The sequence below is a fragment of the Neltuma alba genome, unplaced genomic scaffold (genome assembly GCF_004799145.2).
Source record: "Neltuma alba isolate B1F8T4 unplaced genomic scaffold, ASM479914v2 tig00011972_pilon, whole genome shotgun sequence".
Lineage (NCBI taxonomy): Eukaryota > Viridiplantae > Streptophyta > Magnoliopsida > Fabales > Fabaceae > Neltuma > Neltuma alba.
In genome coordinates, this window is record NW_021636547.1 from 431,348 (window position 1) to 440,502 (window position 9,155).

General features: G+C 33.6%; 1 pseudogene; it reads left to right on the forward strand.

Moving 5' to 3' along the window:
* The first annotated feature begins 3,271 nt into the window (after nucleotides 1-3,271).
* Nucleotides 3,272-7,225, forward strand: LOC114720282 ((-)-germacrene D synthase-like; annotated as a pseudogene).
* Nucleotides 7,226-9,155: the final 1,930 nt, after the last annotated feature.

The following is a 9,155-nucleotide window of genomic DNA, read 5'->3' on the forward strand; positions in this document are numbered from 1 at the left end:
AATCGGCAGGTTCACTGGATTCTGCATGCAAGCAAACCTTTTGAATCGGGAGCAATCGAGGTGAAGGGAAAAGAACTTTGTTTTCCTGAGACATCTAAAAATAAGCAAACTTTTGTGAATCGGGAGCGTCGAGATGAAGGGATCGGAGCAGAACTTTATTTTCCTGAAACGCCTAAAAATAAAGCTGAATCCGCGTAAGTGACCGATTTGGTTTTGGGATTTTCCAGTGGAATCAAAGCCGAGGCAACAGTAATAGTGAAAGGCATCAGAGGCCATGTCCCCCACTGTTTGCAGCAAGCATTCCAACTTAATTTTCCAGTGTTTCTTATCCTTCTTGTTCAAAAGATAATACAATTTTTACTTAAAAAAGGGTAAAACTGTAATTTTAAATTTGATTTTATTTCTTAGGTGTACTCAACATTCTGATTTTTTAGTGGTCCAAAGTACAATTTTACCCCACATCCAAAGATCAGGGGAAAATGTAAAATTGCACAAAAAAACCATAGGTAAAATTGCAAAAACAAAAAAGATTACGGTTAAAATTATACCGCTAAAAAGATCGGGTGCTAAATGTTCCAAAGAAATAAGATAGGGGTAAATAATTACACCTTTACCCAAAGGGGGGGGGAGGCATTCCAACAATCCAATTAAGATGATCCCTCATCATCTACTAGTTAATTTAGCTCCTTAATTTACTAGTCTACATTAATTCTGCGGGAACTAGGCAGTTTGGAAGAACTCAAGACCTGTTTGAAATGATTTATAAATAGTTTTTTAATTGTGATTTACAAGATACGAGATGAATATATGAGAGAAACTTTGTCTCAACTTACATGAAATGTGCTTATGAGTCATTTTAAACGCCATACTAAACAAGCTATCAAATGTGGAGTCTAACAGCAATTTCTATTTATTACAGAATTTTAGGCAGGGCTTCTTACTCAACTCAAGCCAAAGGCATGGCGCTTGAATCGCTCTTCCTAAGTAATATCAATGTTAGGCAAGGCGAATTTATATTATATCCTCAAGTGTTTACCTGGGCACCCCCGTTTTAGGATGCCTCCCCAAGTTCTGTGATGGGAAATTGAACACCCTCTTTTTTGGGTGAGAGAATGTAGTTCCTTTTTTTTTTTTTGGCTAAAGCATAGGTATCCTTTTATTGGAGACAATCCTATTCGAGGCACTGTCGGGTACTAAATGTGGGCACTTCTCCCAGCAGGAATTCAAATCTTAGTTTGTTACGTTGTGAAGAACTAGTCCCTTCTGTTAGACCCAATTCTGATTGGTTGTAGTTCCTAATGTCAACTTACGGAGGATGGGTAGTCTAACAGCAATTTTGCTCGGTTATCATAATATCGTTACATATTTGGGTTTAAAGAGCCTGACATGGTTGAACCCACTCGTCATCAACGTTTGGATCCAACTATCGTTGGGCATGGGCCAGCGGCTGTGTTTTATAAGTGATGGCCGGATCTACATGCCGGATTAAAACAGTTTTTGTTAGTATTGTCATGACCCAATGCCATAAAAGCTTTCCTGTAAATGAAATGTTATGGCTGGATTTCACTTGTAAGTTTAAGATGTTAATGCATATCCTTTTCAATAAGAAATTACTAATACAACTTTTTTCATGAGGATTAAAATGTTGACTTGATTTTTTTTAAAGAAAAATATTTTTTCTGGTGATAATTACAAATGGACCAATGATGAATCAACCACATTTTTCATGTTAAAATATTTTACCTGACCCCTTAGAAGTACGCTATCATTCCGTAATATGATAAAGACCGTAATGCATAAATGATTTAATCCAAAATTTTTAATCTTAATTTAAAAAAAAAAAGGAAAATTAACATTACTGATAAAAAAGTTTGCATGAATTTGTGGATTAAATATACATAAAATGAACAAAATCAGATAAAATAGAAGCAATAGACGATGGATGCCTGTTGGTGGCATTATGCCATAATACTAGTACAAACCTTTTAAGCATCTCCTAAGCACAAAATTACAGGTTCAACCCTCCATGTATTAATTATTAAATAAGTGAAAATGTCACTTAAATTATCAAAAACCCGACCCTTTTATGCTCTTCTTCAAGTTTGGTCGCTATTCCTTTTTCTTTGTTGTTGAGGCCTTTTTTTAAAAAAAACACAAAAACAAAAAGCTCATTTGGTAATTTAATTTTGTGTGTTTTTAAAAAATAAAATATTTTTTTAAAAACTAAAAAATTAAAACAGGTGTTTTTTTAAATTTAAAAAAAGCAGGGAAATTTTTCTTCCCCACACACATACCAATCCCCGTGCTTTCGAGTTGGCTCCCATCACCTCACGGCTCACCACCGGTGAAGGTCATTGTTCGCCACGTGTTCCTAATGGACGCTGCCACCTTATTGTCGGCAGGAACTTGAGACGAAATTAGTGACTTAATGGAATTTGATACTAATTTCGCCAATAATGAACTCTTGAAAATTTTCCTTTTAAATTTGTGTCTGGTTCTTGGTCAATAGCTTAATGAATACTTCTGCATGGTTCTGTCATGTGTTTTTCTATCTAGCATGTCCCACATCATTTGAGATATAAATGTAATTAAATTATGACTTGTATTGTTTCATGTAACAAATACTTACACTATTTTGTAATTTATTTTTGGATTTGGATAATTATTTTTATTTTTCTGTTTTAAATGTGATTTTTCAAAATAATTATCCAAACAATTTTTTTGGTTTTTTTAATTATCCAGACTCGTTTTAAAAATAATTTTATACATTATTTTCCCATTCTTTCTAGATATTGTCTACTTTGTGCAAATGACGTAATAACTAGTTGGCTTAACAATACTATAAAATTCTTACAAATCTCATTGTTCGTGCAAGATCTATCCCCCGAAATATAATTAATGAAGGACTTTTCATACCGCCACGCCATAAGGGCATTGGCAGTGACTCTGCTTTTCCACAAATCACAAATGTGTCTGCTCATTCCCAAATATGGATCTTTTTTCAATTCATTATCACTTGCCTTCACTCAAACAACTCATAGCGAACTCAACGATTTAACTCATATTTATTGTTTTTAACAAATTTTAATTAATTTTTTGAGTTAAATGATTTGTTTATTGGATTCTTATATTTTGAAGTGAAAGGAGTAAAATAATATTGGAATTCAGTGTAATTAATAAAAATTATTTAAATTTTATGGTGAATTTAATAGTTTGCTCTAGAAGCCTAGCCAGAAGACTTCCCACTCCACGCCAAAACTCAATTAGAGATATGGAAAAACACGGGGGTGTAAGGCTCCCTACTTTTGGTCTGTTTGAGCGTCACGTTGGTTTTGACTTTTGAGGATAATCATCCTACCACGTGTCACGTGTTGAAATCGACCTTCGGACTAGAAGGGTCCAGGAAACCACCCCCCCCCCCCAAAAAAAAGCTCGCATTGATTGGGTATATCACCTATAGTTATTTTTAATGTATTTTATCGGAATAAAAAAATTTTAAATCTCATTTTGTTTTAAAATTTAACAGCACAGCTTTTCAACATTAACCTATTTAATATAAAGAATATAACAATTTACATAATAATAAATTGAGAATAAAATATTATCCTCATGTTAAAAATTTAATAATATGACATACTTATGAATATAACAAAACATCGTTTTTTTTTTGGTTGTCTTATAATCAGAACTAAAGGATTAAATTATTGTTTTTCTAGATAGCGAAGCCCATTGATTTGTGCATATTAGAGAAGGTACTCCCCCAGGGGTAGGAAGTAGTCAACTGGTTTGGTTTAGTTGAGATTGTGAATCTGTTGAAGTCATGATTAATGAGTTGTTTGCCGTCATGATGATGATATTTATGTAAAAGCCTATGTGAAGACTTGATCTCCTATTTGCAAATAAAAAAAATTCATCGAGTTTTTCAGCTTCTGTTTGAGGGTTCATTTTATTTCGTCCTCGCATATCAATTATACAACATAGATTGTCAAACACACTAGTTTTTTTAAGCTTCAAAATTTGAATATAAAATAAGGGACAAGGCAGCTAGAGATTTGGAGAACGGAGAAGGGAAAAGAGAGAAGGGAGAGATAGGCAAAAAGGAGGGAAGAACCCAAATAAATAGAGGGCGAGAAGAAAAATAATTGGTTGAGAAAGAAAAGAAAATACTTTAAAAAGGCTTAGAAAATGAGATGTATGATTTTAAGGGTTATTTATAGCCTCAACCCTAACTCAAGGAATTAGATGTGGAATGTTCTAAAAATCTTAAAATTGAACGCAAATTGAAATGATAAAAATATTTTAAAAAAATAACATCAAATTCAAAATTAAAACAAAATACTTTAAAATATTCTCATCAGACATCAATTTTTTAAGTCTACTTGGTAATCTTTAAATCGTCTAGAATGTAATCTTCAATAATTCTTGTTCTTTTTTTTCCCCTTCCCAGTTAACCATTACTCCATATTCCATCAAAATTCCCATTCTTGTTCTCTGAGGAAATTATAACGGGGCAATATTATCACCTTCTGATCGAGGTTCTCATTTCAAATATTTTATTATTTAATCATTGAATCAAACTTCAAATCGCTTCATAATGATCTCTCCAGTCTCTTGCCTAAGTAGTTTTCTATTAATTCTTGATTGAGGCGATAGGTGAGGTAAGTAGTATAAATAGCAATGCACATAATTAAGATCTTCAAACTAAGCCAAGCAAACAAGCATTCTCACGTTTTTACCCAAAATTGTCCTCAGCAAGTCACACTTCTCAAATTATGTGTCCCATGGCCGATTTTAGTCCCAATATATAGCCATACCATTTCTTCAACTTTGCTTCTCCTCCTCTCCCTGGTAATTCCCCTTTTTCTTTCATGCTTTAAAGCACCTTACTTAATACGCTGCATGAGATCATTGTACGTACTTTGACCCAAGAACGTTGGGTGACGGTATATATGAGTGAAAGTTGAAATAACATTGGTATAAAATAGAATAGAATTTGAGGAAAGATATGTGTGTATATATATACACATGTACATACAATACCTCTTAATTTTAAAAGAAGGAAGTATTTTTCTTTTCCTTTGAGGTGCTACATTTGTTTAGATGTTGTCATTTCTTTTTGCGTGCATAGAAAACTCTCATTAATTTTTGAAGGTGCAGAATGGAGAGCAGCTGGAAGTCCGACAGCGATCACAACATCTGAAGGAGAAAGTTCGAAAATTGATAGTAGCACCAATTGAGGATCCTACAGAAAAGATGAACTTGATCGACAACATCAAACGGTTAGGTGTGTCTTATCACTTCGAAAGTGAGATTGAAGAGATATTGCAGAATCTGCACAAGAACCCTCCTCCTTTTGAAGGCAAAGATCTTTACACCATTTCCCTCTGGTTTCGGTTGCTCAGGCAACAAGGTTATCGTGCGCCATCTGGTATGTTCAGTAGTAACTAATTCTATTCAGATTTTGTGTAAGTTCTCATTTACGTTACCAGACTTCACCATTTCCAAATGTGAGATATGCATGCCGCAGATATATTTGACCAATTCAGGGATGAAAATGGTGATTTCAAGAAGTCACTGGTGGACGATGTGGTGGGAATGCTGAGCTTATACGAGGCTGCACATGTTGGCATCCATGGAGAAGATGTTCTTGACCAAGCTATACACTTCACTTCCTATCACCTCAAGTCAAGGTTGGGTGCCATGAGCCCAAACCTGGAATGAAAAGTAAGTCATGCCTTGAACTACCCCATTCGTAAAGGAATACCAAGACTGGAATCCCGATACTACATTCCCATGTACTCAGCAGAGGCTTCTGCAAATGACCCACTGCTAGAATTGGCCATCCTAGACTTTGATATTGTACAAGCTCAGCACAAAGAGGAACTACAACATGTCACAGAGTAAGACCAAATTTTCTGAATCATATCTATATAAGGTGACATATCATATTAAAAGGAACGGGAAAGCTTACCATGTATTATGCTGCAGATGGTGGAAAAGGTTAGACTTTGTGACGAAGGTGCCATATTCTAGGGACAGAGTAGTTGAATCATACTTTTGGCCCTTGGGTGTATATTATGAACCTCAGTATATAATTGGAAGGACAATAGTTGGCAAATTAGTTGCGGTTACTTGTGCTGTTGATGATACATATGATGCATATGGCACCGTCGAAGAACAGGAACTCTTCACTGAAGCAATACAGAGGTTAAATTAATTTCATAATAATATTAAATGTTATTTTCTTAAGTATTTGATTATTCAAATACTAATTTTGTCCTTTATAGTTAATCAACAAAGCTAATATTGTTACTTCAACTTGTTTCTCAGATGGGATGCAGATCTTTTGGATCCTATTCCAGAATGCATGAAAGTGGTGTTTCGTGCTCTACTAGAGCTGTTCAATGAAATGGAGTCGGTGACTGCAAAGGAAGGAAAATCATGGTTTGTTCCATATGTTAAACAAAGTGTAGGATATTTATTTGTTGCCAACATCAAATTTTACATATTATGTTTTAACTTTGATTGGCAAGTTAAACTAAGTTAATGTGTGTGTTTGAACTTTGTAGTCTCAGAAACTTGCAGAAGCCTATCTGGTTGAAGCCAAGTGTTGCAACCAAGGTTACATCCCAACATACGAAGAGTACATAGAAAATGGAGTAGTCACATCTGTACACCCTTTGCTCCAGATAGCTTCCTTCCTTGGTCTTGGGAACCTTACAAGCAAACATGTGTTTGATTGGGTTTCCAATATTCCCAGAATTGTGAGAGCTTCATCTGTTATCTGCAGATTAAGGGGTGACATGAGTTCTCACAAGGTACAACATGAAGAGTTCAAATTATAGACAAGATAACTTTGTGATTATGATGAGGCTCTTATAAGTATCGATATTTTCTTCTGGTTTTCGTGAATTGGTAGTCTGAGCGGGAGAGAGTACATGTTGCTTCTGCAGTGGAATGTTTGATGAATCAACATGGGATTTCAGAAGAAGAAGCCTATAAAATTCTGCAAAAGGCTTTAGATAATGCATGGAAAGATATAAACGAAGAATACTTGAAGCCAGATGTTGTTCCGAAGGTTGTGCTCGATTGTGTTGTGAATTTCACCAGTATAATAGAGCTTGTGTATGGAAACTTTGCAGACAGATACACATATGCTGAACTGCTGAAAGATCATGTTGCAGCATTGGTCGTGAATCCTGTAAGCAGTTGGCAAAACAAATAGTTACTTCAGGGACACGAGTACTAAGTTTCTGCGGTGTGGGTCAATAAGTGAGGATCTTGATGATATGATGTTGTTTGGGGTTGCTTGCTTTCTGCTCCTTTCTTGGATTGTATGGTAATTAAGATTTGGACATGATCTGTGAGTAATAAAGTTTCTGTGGTGCGTGTCTTTAGTGGGAATAATATATAATGCTTTCTTCTAGACTTTCTCGGATTGCATGATAATTAAGCTTATACGTGCGGAATTGTAAGCAACAGATGGTCAAGTTAGACAAAATGTATTATCTTCTGCCCTTAATATAAGAGCTAGTTGACTAACTTGAATAGATTAAAAAAATTAGTTAAGTTAGTTATTTATAATAAATAGGTGTTGTTTTTTCTAATATGTTTTTGCTAACCAAGTGTCATTTGATGAAACATTTAACATATACAATTATTGCAAGGGTTACTTTGAGAAAAATGAATAAATATAAGAAACAAAGTGGATTGGGATCTTACATTTAAAATCAAATTAAAAATCAAACTAACTCTTGTATTAAAGACTGGAGGTAGTATAATGTTTTATTCTTGAAAGTTGATAAACTGCGGAGCTTGTCGACAATAAAACTAGCTTTAAACTTCCTTAAACTTTTATAATTAGAGAATCTGGATTTATCATTGCATATTTTTGGGACAAATATCCACCATCATTTATTCATATTATAATAAGACGATCCGTTTGCCCGAATAATTAATCAGATTGACAGATTATTCAACAGCTTTATCATTTGTCAAAAATTCTTGAATCTAGTGGGTGCCAATCCCTTTTATGGGAGGTCATAGATTTAAATCTGTACTTGTGTGTGTGGATCGGGTGTTGAATATTTTTGTGCGTTAAATTTTGATCCATTTATATATATATATATATATATATATTTATATGGATCAAAAGAAAACAACTTCGTCCTTCAATCCCCCCGGATTGTTGCAAAAACAAAAGGAAACAAAGAACCGTGCAAGGTTGTACCCCAAAAAAAAAAGAAGAAAAAAACATGACTGTCTAAGGATTCCTTTAAGGCCTCTAGCAATATCATAAAGCTTCTTTTTTTTTGCCCCTAAAAGGCTGATCGAAAGATGCACTCACTATTTACAAAAATTTACTTGTATATGCATGTATGTGTGTATATAATTATATCACTGACTTTTCTTTTCGGGCCAATTCATATGTCACTGGTTTGACTTTGTTAATTGTGATTTTTGTTTGGATGAATGAGTTTGTTATTTTTCAATGAAACTCTAAAGGAAAGTTTATGTAATGTCGTGCCGTAATATTTAATTTTTTTTTATGTAAACAGTATAATTATATTTAATAAGTTAAATTTTTTTTTTATTTGAACTACCATTATTAAGGTGAATTCTGCAACGTAACCAAAGTCAATGACTATCATTGTTGAAGCTGTGATCAATGTGCGAGCGGCAGCCTAGTGAATTATTATCAATATTTTTTCTTCGAAAATATAAAATTCTGAAATTCACAAGTTATCTTATGTGTTTTCTACGCACACACATATCAAATATTACAGATTTATTTAAAATTCTTCCTTTTATTCTTTTCAAGTTATTTATTGAAATATTAAAATTGTTCTAATTCACAAATGTGTCTATTCTACTCATTATAAATTATCCTTATCCAGACAACTCATAAGTGAGGTAAAACTTAAGTAGTATTAGCTCTGGTACTTAATATGAAAATTAGTTAGAAAGTTTTGTTCGGGTCTAAATATAATATTTCAGTCCATTTTGTTTTTTAAATTTATAATTTTTTCTCTAAACTATCTCTATTGACTATTGTAAAGGGTTTCTAGTAAGGGATAGTTCAAATGCATGCATAACGCATATTTTTTCCAGTTAACAAACTTAACTAATTTTTTAATATCATCAAATTAATTATT